The sequence below is a fragment of the Rutidosis leptorrhynchoides genome, chromosome 9 (genome assembly GCF_046630445.1).
Source record: "Rutidosis leptorrhynchoides isolate AG116_Rl617_1_P2 chromosome 9, CSIRO_AGI_Rlap_v1, whole genome shotgun sequence".
Taxonomy (NCBI): domain Eukaryota; kingdom Viridiplantae; phylum Streptophyta; class Magnoliopsida; order Asterales; family Asteraceae; genus Rutidosis; species Rutidosis leptorrhynchoides.
In genome coordinates, this window is record NC_092341.1 from 13,008,213 (window position 1) to 13,029,309 (window position 21,097).

General features: G+C 39.4%; 1 long non-coding RNA gene across 1 annotated transcript; it reads right to left on the bottom strand.

Annotated features, from left to right (window-relative positions):
- Positions 1-7,010: 7,010 nt before the first annotated feature.
- Positions 7,011-20,377, bottom strand: LOC139866055 (uncharacterized). Its single transcript, XR_011765224.1, has 3 exons — positions 19,902-20,377; positions 19,363-19,547; positions 7,011-7,428 (listed from the first exon to the last, which is right to left on the bottom strand). It is a non-coding gene; the product is annotated as an uncharacterized lncRNA (long non-coding RNA).
- Between the last annotated feature and the right edge of the window lie 720 nt (positions 20,378-21,097).

Consider the following 21,097-nt stretch of genomic DNA (forward strand, 5'->3'; position numbering starts at 1 on the left):
TTCTCTTTTTAAAATTTAAACGAATATCGCTTGTAAATCGAACAATACCAACTAAAATCTTGTCTTTCTTGAGGAATAATGCTATGAAATATATGTTCGTTTTTAGCATTATCAACAGCCACCCTCCACCCCGCCGAAGAAGCGGTACCGTTTCGATGGTACCTTCATTTCAGGGATTAATGGAGGTCGACCATTCGTTGACGCTCATGGTCGGCGTCGTAAGGTTACCGCCAGAAAGCGGCTTGTACCGTACCCTGCTGATCCTTTTGTGCGTAAGCCTTACCGCTTTGCAGCCTCCACTTCTGGAGCCGGACCATCTGCACCACCAGTACCACCCGTACCGACTGCCCCACCATCTCCCTCTGTCGAGGAACTGACAAGGAAAGTGGAGATCCTCCGTGCTCGGGTAGCTGAACTCGAGGACCAGATGTCCCACGTAATGGACATCCTACACCCACCATCACCTTGACTTTTGTAGTAGATTTCATTATGTAATCTCATTTGTAGTTTTATGTTTTACTTATGTACTGTACGAACATATGCGGATGTATGCAACCTATTATTAATGAATGGAACTTTGTGTTGTTTAATTCTTGCAGTGTTCTATTTACGTTACTGTATGATGACTTTGTGGTATCTGTATCTATTTGCGTTACTTAATTAGCATGTGTTGTGTTGATTCCATGTTGGTTACCATATACTGTATTATTACTATTTGAATACTAGATTTTGACTTGAGTCAAAAATTTTGTTTAGAACATCAATGGCCAACGGAAAATCAACACCCACCACAGCCCAAATCGAGGAAATGATCAATGAACGAGTCGCCGCAGCTTTAGCGAAAATGAACCCCCAAGCTCTACCGCCACCGGTTATCCAGCCCATTCGTAATGGGTGCACATACAAAGAGTTTTAAAGCTGCAAGCCCCACAACTTTAGTGGAACTGAGGGGCCAGTTGGTCTCACTAGGTGGTTTGAGAAATTAGAATCTGTGTTTCGAGTTAGTAACTGCTCAGAGGCGAACAAAACCAAGTATGCTTCATGTACGCTGTCAGATGGCGCACTAACTTGGTGGAACACATTGGCTCAAGCAAAGGGTATTGATGAGGCGTTTGCTACCCCATGGGAGGAATTCAAAGGGGCCCTGATAGAGGAATATTGCCCTAGGACAGAGATCCAGAAAATGGAGATGGAGTTTATGCAGTTGAAGGTTGTGGGAAACGATCTCGATGGTTACAACCGTAGGTATCTGGAATTAGCCCTAATGTGTCCTACCATGGTTACCCCGGAATTTAAGCGTATGAAAAGGTATTTGTGGGGACTTCCTAAGTCCATTAAGGGAAATGTCACCTCGTCTAAGCCACCTAATGTCCCGGAAGCAATGCGCATGGCGCATACCTTAATGAACCAAATTATCATCGATGAACCGGAGAAGGCTAATTCCGAAGCGGGTAGTAGTGATAAGCGTAAGTGGGATAACAACAAGGGGAGAGCCTATAATCAAACCCCCGATAAAGAGGCACAACAACGGTGGGAACCCCAATCCGAACACCAACTCGAACTCCAACTACAAGGGCAGTCTACCACAGTGCAAGAGGTGCTACAAGCACCATACCGGGTACAGTAACGTTGTTTGTGAAAAATGCAAAAAGACCGGGCATATTGGCAGAGACTGCAAGATCACCACCGTGACTGGGAAGCCGAACCCCAATGAACCGAGAAAGTGTTATGAATGCGGGCAGACGGGCCATTTCAGAAATGAGTGTCCCAACAAGCGAAAGGACGGCAGACCACCGCGTGGTAGAGCTTTCAACGTTAATGCAAGGGATGCACGTGAGAACCCCGACTTGGTGACAGGTATATTCACTATCAACAATCTATTAGCTTCTGTCCTATTTGATACTGGTGCCGATAGGAGTTATGTATGTAGACACTTTTGAATTAAGATAAATTGGTCGTTAGTTCCTTTAAAAGAGAGTATGCTTGTCGAGGTAGCCAACAGTAAACTTGAGAAAGTGGACCAAATAGGCCGAGGAGCTATTATCAACATAGCCGGTGTGGATTTCGAGATTGACTTAATACCCATTAAGTTGGGAAGCTTTGATGTTATTGTCGGTATGGACTGGTTGACCAAGATAAGGGCTGACATTATATGTGGAGATAAAGCTCTTCGTATACCACACGGAGACGGTGAGCCACTGGTTATTTACGGAGAGAGATGTAGTTCGAAACTGAATCTCATTGGTTGCATGAAAGCGCAAAAGATCATGAAGAAAGGACGTCTTGCTGTTTTGGCACATGTGAAAACGTTAGAAACCGAGGTGAAGAGCGTGGATGACGTACGAATTGCCTGGATTATCGCCACCGAGAGCAGTAGAGTTTCAAATCGATTTAGTGCCAGGAGCTGCACCTGTAGCTCGAGCACCATATCGACTCGCACCTTCCGAAATGCAAGAGTTGCAGAGTCAATTACAAGAACTGTTAGACCGTGGATTTATCCAACCGAGTTCTTCGCCTTAGGGCGCGCCTGTTTTGTTTGTAAAGAAGAAGGATGGATCCTTCCGCATGTGTATCGACTACCGCGGACTCAACAAATTGACAATCAAGAATCGGTATCCTCTTCCCCGAATTGACGATCTTTTTAACCAACTACAAGGATCGAGCGTTTACTCTAAGATCGATTTGCGATCCGGTTATCACCAGTTGAGGGTGAAGGAGATTGATGTAATGAAAACTGCGTTCAGAACTCGTTATGATCATTATGAGTTTCTCGTGATGCCATTCGGATTAACCAACGCACCTGCCGTGTTCATGGACCTCATGAATCGTGTCTGCAAACCATACTTGGACAAGTTCGTTATCGTCTTCATAGATGATATCCTCATCTACTCCAAAAGCGAAGAAGAACATGAGCAACATCTTCGACTAGTGCTTGAACTCTTGAGACAAGAGCAACTTTACGCCAAATTCTCCAAGTGTGAATTTTGGTTGAAGGAAGTCCAATTTCTGGGTCATGTTGTGAGCGACCAGGGTATCAAAGTTGATCCCGCAAAGATTGAAGCTATCAGCAAGTGGGAAACCCCACTACTCCGACGCATATTCGCCAATTTTTAGGTCTCGCCGGTTACTACCGAAGATTTATTGAAGGTTTCTCTCTGATTGCGCGCCCTTTGACCGCGCTGACTCACAAAGGGAAGAAGTTCATTTGGGAACCCGAACAGGAATCATCATTTCAAACTTTGAAAAAGAAGTTAACCACCGCACCTATCTTGTCATTTCCTGAACGCAGTGACGATTTCGTCGTTTATTGCGATGCTTCGAAAAGTGATTTTGGTTGTGTACTGATGCAGCGAACAAAGGTTATTGCTTACGCCTCCCGATAACTGAAGATTCACGAACGAAATTACACTACCCACGATCTCGAGCTTGGAGCCGTTGTCTTTGCATTAAAGCTGTGGAGACACTATCTTTATGGAACTAAGAGCACTATTTTCACCGATCATAAAAGCCTCCAACACATCTTTGATCAGAAGCAACTGAATATGAGACAGCGTCGGTGGATCGAGACGCTAAACGACTATGATTGTGAACTTCGTTATCACCCTAGCAAGGCCAATGTTGTAGCTGACGCTTTGAGCCGCAAGGAGAGGATGGCACCTCTTCGTGTTCGGGCACTGAACATCACCATTCATTCGAACCTCAATAGCCAAATCCGAACAGCCCAAGATGGGGCTCTCAAGGAGGAGAATTTATCTCATGAACACTTGAACATTCTCGTTTCTCGATTCGAAGTTAAGGAGACTGGACTCCGATGTTATGCCGGAAGAATTTGGGTACCTCTTTATGGAGATTTACGGAACCTTATTTTAGATGAAGCCTACAAGTCGAGATATTCGATTCACTCAGGAGCGGGAAAAATGTACCACGATCTTAAGGAACAGTATTGGTGGCCGAATCTTAAGAAGGACGTTGCAACTTATGTTGGTAAGTGTTTGACTTGCTCGAAAGTTAAGGCCGAACATCAGAGGCCTTCTGGATTACTTCAACAACCGAAAATCCCGCAATGGAAGTGGGAGAGGATAACGATGGACTTCATTACTAAGTTACCAAAGACGGTGGGCGGATACGATACCATATGGGTTATCGTTGACCGTCTCACTAAATCTGCACACTTCTTAGCCATGAAGGAGACGGATACGATGAAGAGACTTGCTCAACTATACATCAACGAGATTGTATCTCGTCATGGTGTACCTTTATCGGTCATCTCAGATCGCGATCCTCGTTTTGCTTCCAGATTTTGACGTTCTTTACAAGAAGCCTTGGGAACTCGTCTCGACATGAGTACTGCGTATCACCCACAGACCGACGGACAAAGCGAACGCACAATTCAGACTTTAGAAGACATGTTGCGTGCATGTGTCATTGATTTCGGAAAGGCCTGGGAAAGGCATTTGACGTTAGCCGAATTCTCGTATAACAACAGTTATCATTCGAGTATTAATGTTGCACCTTTCGAAGCGTTGTATGGCCGCAAGTGCCGTTCTCCTATTTGTTGAGCCGAAGTAGGTGAAAAGCAAATCACCGGACCCGAGATATTCCATGAAACCACTGAGAAGGTTGTCCAGATTCAAGCGAGACTCAAGACGGCCTTGGGAACTCGTCTCGACATGAGTACTTCGTATCACCCACAGACCGACGGACAAAGCGAACGCACAATTCAGACTTTAGAAGACATGTTGCGTGCATGTGTCATTGATTTCGGAAAGGCCTGGGAAAGGCATTTGACGTTAGCCGAATTCTCGTATAACAACAGTTATCATTCGAGTATTAATGTTGCACCTTTCGAAGCGTTGTATGGCCGCAAGTGCCGTTCTCCTATTTGTTGAGCCGAAGTAGGTGAAAAGCAAATCACCGGACCCGAGATATTCCATGAAACCACTGAGAAGGTTGTCCAGATTCAAGCGAGACTCAAGACGGCCCGTGATCGCCAAAAGAGTTATGCCGACCTTAAACGTAAAGACTTTGAATTCAACGTGGGCGACCGTGTAATGTTGAAGGTTGCACCTTGGAAAGGTGTCATCCGTTTTGGAAAACGTGGGAAGTTAAACCCGCGATAAATTGGTCCTTTTGAAATCTTGGAGCGTGTTTGACCCGTTGCTTACCGTTTGGATCTTTCAACTCAATTGAGTTCAGTTCATCCTACTTTTCACGTATCGAACTTGAAGAAGTGTCTAGCCGAACCGGAACTTGTCATGCCACTGGAAGAACTTACGATTGATGACAAACTCCACTTCGTGGAAGAACCTGTCGATATTATGGATCGTGAGGTCAAAACTTTGAAACGCAACAAGATTCCGATCGTCCGATTACGATGAAATGCCAAACGAGGACCTGAGTTTACCTGGTAGCGAGAGGATCAAATGATGCAGAAGTATCCTCACCTTTTCCCAACTCCTCCATCTACCTCAGCTTAAAATTTCGGGACGAAATTTTCTTTAACAGGTGGGTGATGTAACGACCCTGGATTTTCCAACTTTTATTTATTAATATTTATTATTAATACTTGTGCTTTAATAAATGTATTTATATACATTTACTTGTTATCGTATTTGACTTACAATGCCCGACTTGTCTTTGTGACACGCGTACTTTTCACGAATAATATTTTTGAATATTATTTACATTCATGATTATTTATTATTAATCATTTTTAATTAACTAGTGTTAGTGGTTAATTACTTGGGCCTTTTATTTAATTCCAGATACCTACGGTTGTAAACATCGAGATCGTTTCCCACAACCTTCAACTGCATAAACTCCATCTCCATTTTCTGGATCTCTATCCTAGGGCAATATTCCTCTATCAGGGCCCCTTTGAATTCCTCCCATGGAGTAGCAAACGCCTCATCAATACCCTTTGCTTGAGCCAATGTGTTCCACCAAGTTAGTGCGCCCTCTGACAGCGTACATGAAGCATACTTGGTTTTGTTCGCCTCTGAGCAGTTACTAACTCGAAACACAGATTCTAATTTCTCAAACCACCTAGTGAGACCAACTGGCCCCTCAGTTCCACTAAAGTTGTGGGGCTTGCAGCTTTGAAACTCTTTGTATGTGCACCCATTACGAATGGGCTAGATAACCGGTGGCGGTGGAGCTTGGGGGTTCATTTCCGCTAAAGCTGCGGCGACTCGTTCATTGATCATTTCCTCGATTTGGGCTGTAGTGGGTGTTGATCTTCCCTTGACCATTGATGTTCTAAACAAAAATTTTGACTCAAGTCAAAATCTAGTATTTAAATAGTAATAATACAGTATATGGTAACCAACATGGAATCAACACAACACATGCTAATTAAGTAACGCAAATAGATATAGATACCACAAAGTCATCATACAGTAACGTACATAGAACACTGTGCAAGAATTAAACAACACAAAGTTCCATTCATTAATAATAGGTTGCATACATCCGCATATGTTCGTATAGTACATAAGTAAAACATAAAACTACAAATGAGATTACATAATGAAATCTACTACAAAAGTCAAGGTGATGGTGGGTGTAGGATGTCCATTACGTGGGACATCTGGTCCTCGAGTTCAGCTACCCGAGCACGAAGGATCTCCACTTTCCTTGTCAGTTCCTCGACAGAGGGAGATGGTGGGGCAGGCGGGGCAGTCGGTACGGGTGGTGCTGGTGGTGCAGATGGTCCGGCTCTAGAAGTGGAGGCTGCAAAGCGGTAAGGCTTACGCACAAAAGGATCAGCAGGGTACGGTACAAGCCGCTTTCGGGCGGTAACCTTACGACGCCGACCATGAGCGTCAACGAATGGTCGACCTCCATTAATCCCTGTAATGAAGGTACCATCGAAACGGTACCGCTTCTTCGGCGGGGTGGAGGGTGGCTGTACAGGTGCATCATCAGGGTTCTCATCTGAATCCTCGTCACTAGAGTCGTCAGAGGATGAGTCGTCTGATGAAGAATCGGCGGACGATGGGCTGTCTAGATCGGCTGGGGGTGGCTGCACGGGTGGCTGCACGGGTGGCTCTCCTCGAGCGGCCAGCATTTGTCGGTATCTGGCAGCTCGATCGGCACGAGACGTCCATCAGGAAGGCGTCGGCACCAATGGTTACGCTCATTACGAACTGGAACTTCCCCAAGTTCCGCGGAAATCACAGCACCACCGGAATGGTGCTGTGGCTCCGAGGGTCCTGGGACAAGTGGAGCTGGAATCTCCTGTAGGTCCTCGGCTCCGTCTGAGGTAATCACTGGGCCGGGTGCATGGCTACTAGCTCCGGAGGATGAAGCGCCAGAGTCACTGGAAGGTGTAGATGATGGGATCGAGTCAGCAACAACGGTAGGTGAGGTGGCTGATAAGTCCGAGTCGCTCTCCAAGTGAATGATAGTGGGCAGGGCATCCGAAATCTGAACAAGAAAAAATCTGAACAGTAAGTCCCGCAGAAACAAGTAAACTAGCAAGTTGTAGATTAGTCTTATTAGTGAATCCTACTCGGGTCGGTCCAGACTCACTAATGCAACCTAATTCCCTACAACCTGGCTCTGATATCAAATGTGATGCCCCGTACAAAACCATCGTGTACGAATCATCAACAACAAGATCATTACAAGGTCAAATATTATATGTTGTTTCAAAACAAGTTTGCATTCATGAATAAAGGTGACGTTTTAACCAACGTCAAATGTTTAACAACCAAAAGTATGCTTCTACGAATAGCAAGCAGTAATAGTACGTGACCCATAGGTCGTTACAAATACATCGTTTCAAAAGTAACAAAGTTTGAATGTAAGACAAAATGTTTCATGCGGTGACATCTCTATTAAAGCGCAGCGGAGTCTACAAGGCATGACTAGTACAACAGCGGAAGCAAGCAAACCTTAAGTACATGAGAAAAACATGCTTAAAAACGTCAACACGAATGTTGGTGAGCTATAGTTTAAGTATAACAGTAATGTAAGGTAGGCCACGAGATTTCAGTGCTTCAACAGCGTTTCAAAACAGTATGAAAAGTATATGTTCAACCGTGGGCACTTGGTAACTAACTTAACGTTTATCACCCCCTAAAAGTACACTTGGCGAGTGCGTATGTTTACGAAGTATTAAACACCCGTTAAATGCTATCGCTACTAGCCCGAGTGGGGATGTCAAACCCTATGGATCCGTATCTAAGATTCGCGTTCATCGGTTCAAAGACCAATGACTAAACGTTACCGAGCTAAGGGGAAAGTTTATGCCGTTGTATAACCCACACATATATAAAGTTTAAGTACTCGTGCCTAGTATGTAAAACGTAAAATGCGCATGTATTCTCAGTTCACAAAATAGCTAAAGTAAAAAGGGATGATATAACTCACAGTGGAAAGTAGTAGTAAAGTTGACACGGGAAAGGTAAGCAAGTATGTTTGTCCGAAAAGGTCCTCAACCTAAGTCAAAAGTTACTAAGTCAGTAAATCGTCCCAATAGGTTTATAAGTATGTAAATTAGGTCTTAAGTATCATCATCATTCATCATTTAACAAAAAGTGTAAAGTAAGTTTCAAGTAAAGACTAGGGTTTGAAACAAAGGCTGACTTCGTTCAGTCGCCACGACCTCTATACAAACTGAAATGAGGTGAGACCAGTGGCCATGGCTCCGTATATGAGTCCCCTAGGTACTGACCAATTTCCAGAACCAAACTCGTCTTCGTTTGACCGTGGTGACGGTTTAAGTGCGAGTAGGTCAGAAATTTCAGCACAACGTTAACAGGGTGTAGTGAGTTTCGGGAGGCCATAGATCCTAAACCGTAACTCGGATTAAGACGAGATCTAAACGGAAAATCATCTACTCGAACCAAACTAACTGAAAATCAACTTTCCAGTAGCCCATGTAACACCCGAATATTTCATATGCGAGAATATATATATATATGTACATATGTATGTATATACAGTGGAGATATTTAGATATACATGTGTATATGGTTCGGGTTGCGTATGAATTCATGTATATATATAGTTGGAACGAGAGATACGCGGTGTACGATAGTGTACGTTGCATGTACGCGTGGGAATATGCGTATATAAGGTGGTGGTTACGCATGCATGCAAGATTATTGGTAAGGGTTCGTTCTAGGGTCTTCTAGAAGGGTTTGCTTGCATAAATAAGTCGGGATTGGAGCGTACGAGTGAAATTATGAGACGGGGGCTTGGTTAGACGAAAATGGAAGAAAATGTGTTGTGGGTCGCGCCGCGAAGGCTGTGGTCGCGCCGCGATGATTAAGAGCAAAACTGGATCAGAACACTAGTAATTTGAAGCACCAGCTGCAGCACGTTGTCGCGCCGCGACCAGCCTGGTTCCAGACCCGATTTTCAGCTTTAAATGGGGTGTGTTCAGGGGTAAAACCGTCATTTCGCATATGGATCAGTTTGTGGGATAAATCTCAGCCACCCATCTCATTCATTTCATTTCCTTTTTCATTTTTCTTCCATTTATTCTCTCAAAACATAAATCCTCTTTGGATTCAAGTGAAGATTTGGGGTTCAAGACTTGTGATTCGATCTTTGGCGTAGTTGGAAAGTGTGTTCTCCTCGTTCTTGGCTACGTGGTGATACTAGTGGTAAGCTCTAACTCCGAAATTCGTTTTTGTGTTCATCATTCAAATTTAGGGCTTTTGATTGTATGATTCTTAGATGGAACCCATTTAGTTGTTAATTGGAGATTAACACCAATATTCGGGTTTATGGTTGTTATTGGCGGTTTTGTGTTTAGTGTGCAAGTTTATGCTTGTAAAACTTGTAAATGGTGAGATTTTGACTTAATTGGTTAAAATTAGGGTTTTGGTGTCAAAATGGGTGAGACACGTGTTTAACACTTGTGCTCGGGTTTAATCGGCATATTAGGACCATTATCACTTGTGTTAGTGAATTTTGGTTAAGTTTGGGCGCGGTTTGTACTTGGAAGTGCATTTGGGTCGAATTTGCACTAAGTGTCGAATTGTGTTGGTTTATAAATCCAATCTAATTGTGTTGTGGTATTTATGATAATGGTTTAGGTACTTTCCATTGGCGTGTTGCGGACTACTTGGAAGCATTTCTCAAGGCTTAAGGTGAGTGTTAATATCCTATATGCATGTGTATGTGTAGGATGGGTGCGGGTCGGGTGAAGTGGTTCTCGGTTATAGAGCTTACTTCACATATAGGTGGATTGATGGACTTGTGTGTAGGTCCAATTGGCACGGTTGTGCGTTTTGGTTGACCAGCTTTGACGAGGTGCACACCTTGCGTGTACTCAATCACATGGGCGTGTGATGTGGATTATATAAACCCAATGGCGAAGGGTTAATATTGTGAGTGGAATAATTATGCGTGAACGTATATAATGTATTCATTTGTGTGGTATGAATGTGGAAGTGTCGCGGTGTTTAAGACACTACTCCTTGTGTAATTGACTTGTGGGATTGTCGCGGTGTATAAGACACCACAATGTCGTGAATGTGGAAGTGTCGCGGTGTTCAAGACACCACATTCTAGGTAACGAGTAGTATTGTCGCGGTGTTTAAGACACTACTCCTTGTGTAATTGACTTGTGGGATTGTCGCGGTGTTTAAGACACCACAATGTCGTGAGAGTGGAAGTGTCGCGGTGTTCAAGACACCACTCATTGTATTGAATGAAGTGTGGGTTCGTCGCGGTGTTTAAGACGCCACATTGTTGTAAGGGTGAGTTAGTCGCGGTGTTTAAGACATCACCCGGGGGACTAGTGATTACGCGGTGTATAAGTAACACTAGTGGATGTTATGAACTCCAACGGACTTACATGTACCGTTCTCTTGTATACTTGGTTAACCATGGTTATTGTGTTGTAAGCGTAAGCAAATTATGTTATTCGAGAGATATATATACATATATATACATATATATTGTATACATATAATGTTGTATTGTCGTGTTGTAGCTAACCCTCCGGGTGTAGCTTATTGGCATTGTTCACATCGTTGTTGGCAAACTTATATTTTGTTGATGTATCTTTAGCTCATTGCTTAGTGATCTTACGGTATGCTTAGACTAGCTTGCCTTTATGTTTGGATGCTCCGGTATGCGGTATTTGCTATTTTGTGGCGTGTCCATTTTATGCATATATATGTATGTAGTATATTCTCACTCACTATGCGTTAGCTTACCCTCTCGTTGTTGATATTTTTATAGGTTCGCATGCTTGGCGGCTCGGGTAAGCTTGGGAATTAGAGATCTCGGCTAGGTTGCTTTAGAAGATCTTGCTTTTGGACTCGATTAGGATTTGGGTAGCGTAGTCCCAAATCACCATGCTCGGTTTTGTGTAAACGTAACTAGTCGGGTCATCATGATTATAACCGGTTTACGATTTAATTAATGAACCATTGTATTAAGGAGTTTAAATCATTAATGTATGTTTTAAGTTCGATGAACTTACTTTGATAACAAATACGTTTTGGAATATGTGTAACGGGACCTAAAGTATTATTTAACGCGTATTAAAAAGGAAAAATTTTTATGGGCCGGTTTTAATACGGGTTGGGTTGTTTCAAGTGGTATCAGAGCATGGTCTAAGGGATTTAGGTGACTTGAGATAGGTGCCTAGACTTAGACTTTTGTGTGTGCTTAATTTGTTGCGGGACTTGTAGGATTACGGGTCGGAATGGGTTTAGTTAGTGCCTTGTTTATAGGTTGACTAACGTTTATATTGGTAATGCGGATATTATTAATATATTATTTGTGTTGTGGTAATAATTCTCGCGTGTGTTTGTACCGCGTAGAATTTTGGTTGTGTTTGTTTATATCATCGAGCGAGACGGTCGTTGTACTAACGAGTCGATGCGGCGTGTGTGCGTAATAAGAACTTGCAAACCTTATTACGGGTGCAAATCGTGTCTAACAAGTGATGTACGACGAGTGTTTAGCAAGATGGGCCGGTGTTGTGTGTGTGGTTTTATACGTTCGTGATCTAATCGCTTTGCATTCCTTAGAATGGCGACGGGAAGTGGGATCGAGACGAACGATTTGGAGTTTAACGCTAGAGTTGCGGCCGCCGTTGCGGAGCAAATGAGTGCGTTTCGAGAAGAAATGGATAGGAAGTATTCCGAACTTCAAAGTAGTAGCTAAATGGAGCGTTGTCTTAAGAGCTTCATGAGGACTAAACCCCAATGTACGACGGAAAGCCAGATCCTTTGATAAGCACAACTTGGATTTCGGACGTCGAAGGGTGTTTCCGTACTATTGATTGCCCTCCTGAGAGAAAGACGAGACTCGCTACGAGTTTGTTGCAGGGTAGGGCAAGGGATTGGTTGGATGGTAAGATTGATCTTGTCGGTGGCGAGACGTTTATGGCTTTATCGTGGGACGACTTTAAGGAGGAATTCTTCGAGGAGTTCCGGACTTCGGCCGATTTGTGGGAATTGCGTAATGAGTTGCGAAATTTGCGACAAGGATCTATGGATTTGAGTACTCTCAAGACGACCTTTATGGCGAAGGCTCGTTTTTGTCCGGAGTATTTGGGGAATGATCGTTTGTTGATGGGGGATTTCTATCGGACCTTGAATGATGACTTGAAAAGTAAAATTAGTCGGGGTCAAGCGAAATCGTTTTCGGAATTATTCGACTTGGCTAGAGGTTTCGAGTCGTATTCACGATCGAAAAAGGGTGAACCTTCAAGTGAGCGAAGGGTCGTTTCGTATGGTGCTCCGAGTAAGAGGGCTAAGGGTCCGAGTGTGAGCACGGGTGGTACGCGAACGGGTATGTCGGATTCTAGTGCGGCTAGATGTTACAATTGTGGCGTGAGGGGTCACAAGTCTTGGGAATGTTCGGTACCAAAGGGTGATGGTATGGTGTGCTTCAATTGCCAAAAAGAAGGACATCGTAAGTCGGAATGTCCCAAGTTAGCGGGGACGGGTGCGGCAAGGAGACGTTAAGGTACGTTTCAATTTAATAAATATGTCTTTTGATTATTTATTAAGTGCCGTTTGAGTTTGTGTAGTATGCCTTTTGTTGTGCATGTTATTGTTGTGGGTGACGTTCCTAAAGGAAGTACCATATGTTGATGTTTGATTGACGGGCAAAGGGCGTAAGACTTGGTGCAACCAAACATTCCTTAGTATTTGGAAAACGTTTCTACCAAGCCACGGGAATGGTTTTGGTGTTTGGTTGTTAAGCGCGTGTTCGCTTTTATGATGAAGTGATGAATCATGAGGTTCGTCGGTTGGTTGAAACCCTTGAGATCGAGTGTTTTGAATCTCGATGTATGTTGGTAATGGAGTCTTTATGACGCGACATTAGGTGCCTCTTTTATACCTACTAGCGTGGTGTTCGACTCCGATTATGTTGCGGTTACATTGTACTTAGGGTACCGAAGTGAAATCCTTAGGTACATGAGTGACTAGGTGTAATTTGACAAACTAAAGCAATTGGATGATTGCGAAGGTATGGTTTGTGTAATCATGGTACACTTTTTGCTCGAAGTGTTTAAGGATTGATTGAAATCCTTTGTGTGCTCAAGGCTGGAGCAAGATATGGTGACGGGTCGTGTGAGCCCAATCTTTGTAAAGTCTACCTTAGGTAGCATTGTACGGTTGTACGAGTTGTGGATATGGGACGTAGTTCCAAATGGGGGAGTTACACTCCCGCACGAGGAAGTTTTAGTGTGAGATTTCGGATGATGCTTTTGGTAGATTCGGAAAGTAATATTAAGCTATAAACTTGAAAGTAAACTTATATAAACAAGATCTTAAGTTTGTAGAACATAATTCTTAGTTAGATCTTGAAGATCCTAGACCCAAAAGTCTAGATCTATCATAAGTGTACAAAGTTATAATCAAAAGTTTTACTTACATGTTCTTGAACTTACAAAGTAGTTTCAAGAAATATGAGATCAAGTAATACTTGACCAAATCAACATCACAACTTTAAATAAATGAAATGAAGAAATAAATTAAAGCTACAAGTATTATGTTCATATTTGCTTCATACTTGAGAAGATTCAAACCAAAGTTTAGATCTTAAGAATTCAAGTCTACAAAACATGAACATAAAGAAAATCATCAAGTTTATGAACTCTAGATCTTGAAAACACTTAGGTATAGAACCACAAACTAACAAGTTTTAGGTTCTTGTTCTTGTTTCTTCATCAAACAAAAGATTGAAGAAAGCAAGATTCATGGAGATGCAAACTAGGAAGTTTGATCTTGAATAACAACCAACAAACACAAGTAACAAGTAATCAACAAGCAAATGATGATGATGTAGCTATATGCTACGGTTTTTAGAGGAGAAAAGGAAGAGGAATAATGTTGTTACTTACTAAGTTTTAGAGAGAATAAGAGAGAAAATTGAAGTGGTGTTTGAATTTGTGTATAAAAGTGAGGTAAACTATCAAATATGTAACAAGTAAAAATGAAAATGGATCTCTCCTCCTAGCTCTCAAAACCGACGGTATTGGGTGGTAAAAAGGGGAAGTCAAAACTTGCTTTCTAGTGTGGGATAATGGTGTTAGCTAGAATGAGGTACAAGTTAAAGTGTATAGAGAAATGGTCTTGCATGCTTGTAGTACTTTGTCTCTTCATTAAGCTAATTAATCCAAGCTTATGTTTAATGTAATACTAGCATAATCCATGGGCTTACAAGTCCATTATGGGTGTAGGGTGGGCTTACTAGTCCATGTAATAAAAGTCCAAGCCCAAGTAATCAACATTTAAATAAAAGGCCTAAGTAATTAACCACTAACACTAGTTAATTAAAAATGATTAATAATAAATAATCATGAATGTAAATGATATTCAAAAATATTATTCGTGAAAAGTACGCGTAACACAAAGACAAGTCGGGCATTGTAAGTCAAATACGATAACAAGTAAATGTATATAAATACATTTATTAAAGCACAAGTATTAATAATAAATATTAATAAATAAAAGTTTGAAAATCCAGGGTCGTTACAATATCCAAGCTTTGGTTTAATTCCTATAAACATAACTACCTTAAATCAAGTAGTAATCTTACTTGAACTTGTTTTCGTGTCATGATTCTGCTTCAAGAACTTTCAAGCCATCAAAAGATCCTTTGAAGCTCAAGTTATTTTCTCATCATTTCCAGTAGGTTTACCTACTATACTTGAGGTAGTAGTGATGTTCATAACATCATTCGATTCATATATATATATATATATATATATATATATATATATATATATATATATATATATATATATATATATATATATATATATAACTATCTTATTCGAAGATTTAAACTTGTAATCACTAGAACATAGTTTAGTTAATTCTAAACTTGTTCGCAAACAAAGTTAATCATTCTAACATAACTTTTAAAATCCACTAAACACATGTTCTATATCTATATGATATGCTAACTTAATGATTTAAAACCTGTAAACACGAAGAACACCGTAAAACCGGACATACGCCGTCGTAGCTAAACCGGGAGCTGTTTTGAGATGGATAATTAAAAACTATGATAAACTTTGATTTAAAAGTTGTTATTCTGAGAAAATGATATTTCTTATGAACATGAAACTATATCCAAAAATCATGGTTAAACTCAAAGTGGAAGTATGTTTTTCAAAATGGTCAACAAGATGTCGTTTTTCGACGGAAATGACTACCTCTTTCAAATATGACTTGTAACCTGTAACTCCGACTATAAACCACTACTTTTTCAGTTTAGTTCTAAATACTACAGTTCATTATGAAACCATAGCAATTTGATTCACTTTAAACGGAGTTGTAATGAATATTTGGCGAGGAAAACAAAATCTGCTAAAATTAACGTTGTATGGACGACATTTATATTGTAAAAACTATATTAACCATATCCTTGCTAACTTTTCCTATATATATTTGGACATGTTATCATTAGTATAACAAAATATTATAATCTTAGTTAATTCCGAGATTATATATATATATATATATATATATATATATATATATATATATATATATATATATATATATATATATAATCTTGGTACATTCCATGACAATAAGTATACAATACGTTTTGATAAATCCTAAGACAATAAATATACAATACGTTTTGATAAATTCTAAGACAATACGTATACAATACGTCTCTGGATTGATGCAAAGACAATACGTATACAATACGTCGTGGGGGTAATTCTAAGATTATATATATACCGATTATTGGACTGTTGGACATTTCGGACTATTTTGGACTACTAACAAAGGACTACTAACATAAAAATGTTAAAAATTAATATATAAGTATTCTATGAACTTGTTTTATTTTATTCACATGTCGTATTGTTATCTGAATCATTATTATTGTTATAGGTTCGTGAATCAAAGGACGACATCCATATTTTTAATAAGCTGAAAACTTATTATTAATATACTTTTACTACCGTGAGTATATAGTCTCATTTTTAAACTTTAAAAATATTTTGGGATGAGAATACATGCATTTTATGTTTTACGCCATGGACGCAAGTACTTAAAATATATTCTACGTTGAGTTGTACCACATTGCATATCTTCCCTAATAGTTTGGTAACTAATATTTACATGTTGTAAGAACATGTAAGCGCGAATCCTATTGATAGATCTATCGGGTTTGACAACCCCAACCGGGCTAGTCGCTCTAGTATCGTAAACGGTTGCATAGTACTTCGTTTTTACTACACTTGGTACAGTGTAGGGAGATTTCATAATAAAGGAAATATGCTACATTTATGGTTAAGTATGGTTACCGAAACGCTCAACAACTTATAGAATATCTTTATTGAAATATTTATAAATATGAAATCTTGTGGTCTATATTTATATCGATGCTAGCTTTAAACCTATATATCTCACAAACCTTTGTGTTGACTGTTTAAGCATGTTTATTCTCAGGTCCTTAAGAAAGTCTTCCGCTGTTGCATTATCTGAGCAAGCTGTGCATGGAGTCTCATGCTTTTGTTTAAATGAAGTGTTGAATTCAATAAAACCTTTGTCATGTATTATATTCGACTGTTATGTCACGTGTGTAGTATTTGGAAACCGATGTATTATGGGGATTATTTCTTAAATAATCGTCCACTTGTTTAAAAACATGCATTATGTATAATAAGGGTGTCTTTTTATGAAACGAATGCAATATTTTCTAAAATGTATCATATATAGGTCAAATATCTCGCTATGGGACCAATGAATAACGTACCACGTTTATAGTAATATGGACGAGTCGTTTCAGTAATGCAGATAAAATAATGAAAAGCTCCTTCAATATGTTGAAGGCATTCCACCCAAAAAAAGAAATTAGTTACGGGTGTGATTATCATACATGTGTAGACCAACTGAGATATAATACACTGGATTTATGATTGCTTATGGGATTCTTAGAGATATCAAGAACACCGAACCCTCCTCCAAAAAGTAATTTTTAAGAATGACAATATTCTTTTCAGAGGGAGGCAGAAACGAGTGATTTCAAGATTATTTCAATCATGTTTTCATAAATCGTGACTTAAGAACATCATACGGTGATTTACCTTGAATGTAGGTTAAGTCGAGAAATGCAAAAAGATATCGAACTTTGGACGAGATTTCTTACAACGAATAAAACGCGACAGGATGAACGTGGAAGATGCTAAAAAACTACTAACTTAGTATCATGGTATAAGAGAAAATCGAAATACTGCAATTTTTTAAACTAGTAGCACAAAAAGGCAAGACATGACATTAAAGTTTCTGAGACTAGAATCATAAGAATGAAACACGCATCGTATACTCTATTGGGGTTGGTGCAACCCTTGGTTGTTAGTTCTTCCATATTTGTTGGATCAAGCACAAACAGCCCTCGGATTGAACGGAACCTGATAGAGTAATATGATATGTGTTTACTTCTTATGATTTTGTACTTAAAAACTTCGATGTCTTGCTCTGTTACTGGTCTGAAAAATTGCAATGTCTCGCCCTTCTCTCATACCATTATGTTGAACTAGCAGTTTTATAGCATCTTGCACGCTCATTCTGCCCGCACTTGATTCGCTACAAGAAATCTCGTCCCTAGCCGGACATCATTTTCCATAACCCAGCTTTAACCGACATCCAATGTAAATTATCGTATGATGATCTTAAGCACACGGTTTATGAAAACATGATCAAAATGATCCTGAAACCACTCATTTTTGCCTCCCTCTGAAAATAACACTGTCATTTCCAAAAAGTACTTTCTTAAAAAGGGCTCGGTGTGGTTGATGTTCCAAGAATCTCAAAAGCAATCTTAAATCTCGTGTATGATATCTCTTGTTGGTCAACAGATCTATGAATATTAAACCCATAACTCAATATGTTGTATGGAATGCCTTCAACATATTTAAGACGAGCTTCATCACCACCTTTTCAACTCTAGATTCCAAAACTAGATACTCATTACTTATGACAATCAAGTAAAGGTCATTAGATCATAAGTAAAAAGTGAGTCCCGATTCATTATCCTCGCAAAGAGTAACTTCGACAATATTCTTCACATTTCTATGTATATTACCAAGATTTGATAAACGTCCATTAAAACCGTCATTACAAGATTACTAAAGTGAATGTTGAGATCAACATGAAGTTTCTTAAAAAGCTCAATGTTGATTGGCTTCCTTATGGAACAATCATTCGATCTATTAAAGAGATTGACAAGCTGAATATTCATGAGCTTGTTGGAGTTCTTAAATAACACATCAGTATCATTAATCTCTAACTGGATTTGCGCGCAAACCTCACATGGCATTGTCGCTATTGCCATAGATTGCCAAAGAGTGTTTTTTACAATGTTAGAAGGAGCAGTTTATGGTTTAAAACGAAAACTGCCACTAAAGTTGAAGTGTGATTTCATTTCATTATCTAAATAGCTTTCGAGTGTTCGCGTGTTTCGTTTTTATTTTTATTTTGGATACATTGCCAAACCCATATCGTTTATAAAATATTAAATAATAAAAACTAAACTACATTATTTTTAAAATATTAAATTTTAATTGGTTAATTGAATTTTAATTTATAATTGATGAAAGAAAACTCATTTCCAATTTCCAATTTCCAATATATATATATATATATATATATATATATATATATATATATATATATATATATATATATATATATATATATATATATATATAATAATAATAATAATAATAATAATAAAGATAATATAAAACTCTATATACTTTATAATCGATTAACTTTGAGTAGGGAACAAGCTAATATTATAATTGCTACAACAATTGTTTTCAGTCTCTTGTTTCGCTTAAATATGATGATTATGATTATTAAAGTGTAATTAGAGGTTAACATACATGTTTAATTAAAGACATACCTTCAAAATAAAGTCGAGTTTTGCATCATAACTAGAGGTACTTCTCTGCGCCCATGTTTATTGAAATCAAAACCAAACAAATTATAACATAGAAACTGTTACAAAAAACCAAAAATAAAAAATAAAAAATAACCCTTCTTACCCAACATGGATAATCTTGTCGGTAATCATATTTCTTCGCCCCACTACAAAAAGCAGAACCAAAATCCATTTTTAAAATCTTCGTATTCTACACTTCTGATTATATCCCATTGTTCCTAAAACTCCTACTATCATTTTTAACACTTATTTAATAACTCCGTTCATGAATAATTAAAAAGTAAAAATTTATAAAAGAATAGTACAGTTTAAATTCATGGTGGCAGTTTATGGTAGTACCCAACTATCTAAAAAGATAAACCCAGAAAAAAGTTCAAAAGTTTGTTCATAAGCATCACCAAGAATTAAAAAAAAAATAAACTTTTTCAAATCTAATAATTCAATTAAAATAAACTTACAAAGTACTGGATCTGGGACACTTTCCTTTTAACTATCATTACCTTGAGTTGCAGTTAATTATCGTTACATTGAGTCGATGCAATCGTTTGTGCAAGATCTGGGTTGTTAAAACCACCGCCGCCACTGTACATCTCCGGCTTAAACTGTTTTAGTTCTAAAACCCAAAATCCAGCCGGAAATGGTGCCTGAATAGGTGAATTCAAGTCGTGAACGAGCCGGAGTTTCAGATCTAAAAACGAAACGAGTCGCAGTTTAGATCTAAAAACGAAAACGGTACCGCAGTTAAGTTTCATACATTTTTCAGGACATCCATTTTGCTTTTACTATTTTACTCATTTAGGGTTAGATTTAAATGATTTGTAAGGCCTGTAAAGATTATTTTGTAAGGTCTGTTAAGATTATTGAGTAGTAATTTTGGATTGTTTTAACGGATGTAGATGTAGATATAGAAATAGAGAAAAATGGTGAGTGAAACAAAGAAAAAGAAGATTGTAAGATTAGGGTTTTGATGAAGGTCCAAAATGTCCGCCTCTGGATTTTAACGATGTAAGGTGTTGGGTAAAGCCCAAAAGCTTAATGGCTCAAACATATAACTCAACAATAAATTATATATAACTCAACAATAAATTATATATGATTTAATTATGGATATGTACGAAGGGGCGAAGTCCTGTGTTCGGACGCCTGTGGGAAACACAGAGTATTTCCCGATAGAAGTAGGCTTGCATCAGGGATCTGCCCTAAGCCCTTTTCTTTTCGCTTTGATTCTCGATGAGCTGTCTCGAGGAATACAAGAGAACATCCCATGGAGTCTGATTTTTGCCGACGATATTGTGCTTGTAGCGGATTCCAAAGAAGAGCTTAATAGAAGACTAGAACAATGGAGGGAGGCCCTAGAACAAAATGGGCTAAGGATCAGTAGACAAAAGACGGAATATCTTAGGTGTGATTTCAACAGTGTTGAAGATGAACAAAACGCTGGAGTGAATATCAGCATTGGGGACCAGATCTTGCACCCGCAAGATTCCTTTAGATATCTAGGCTCGGTCCTCCATAAATCGGGGAGGATAGATGAAGACGTGACCCATCGTATTAAGGTAGGTTGGTTGAAGTGGAGGGCAGCGAAAGGGGTCTTGTGCGACAAGAAGATTCCACTCAAATTGAAAGGGAAATTCCTCAAGGTGGCAATTAGACCTGCCATGTTGTACGGATCAGAATGTTGGCCAATGACGAAGGC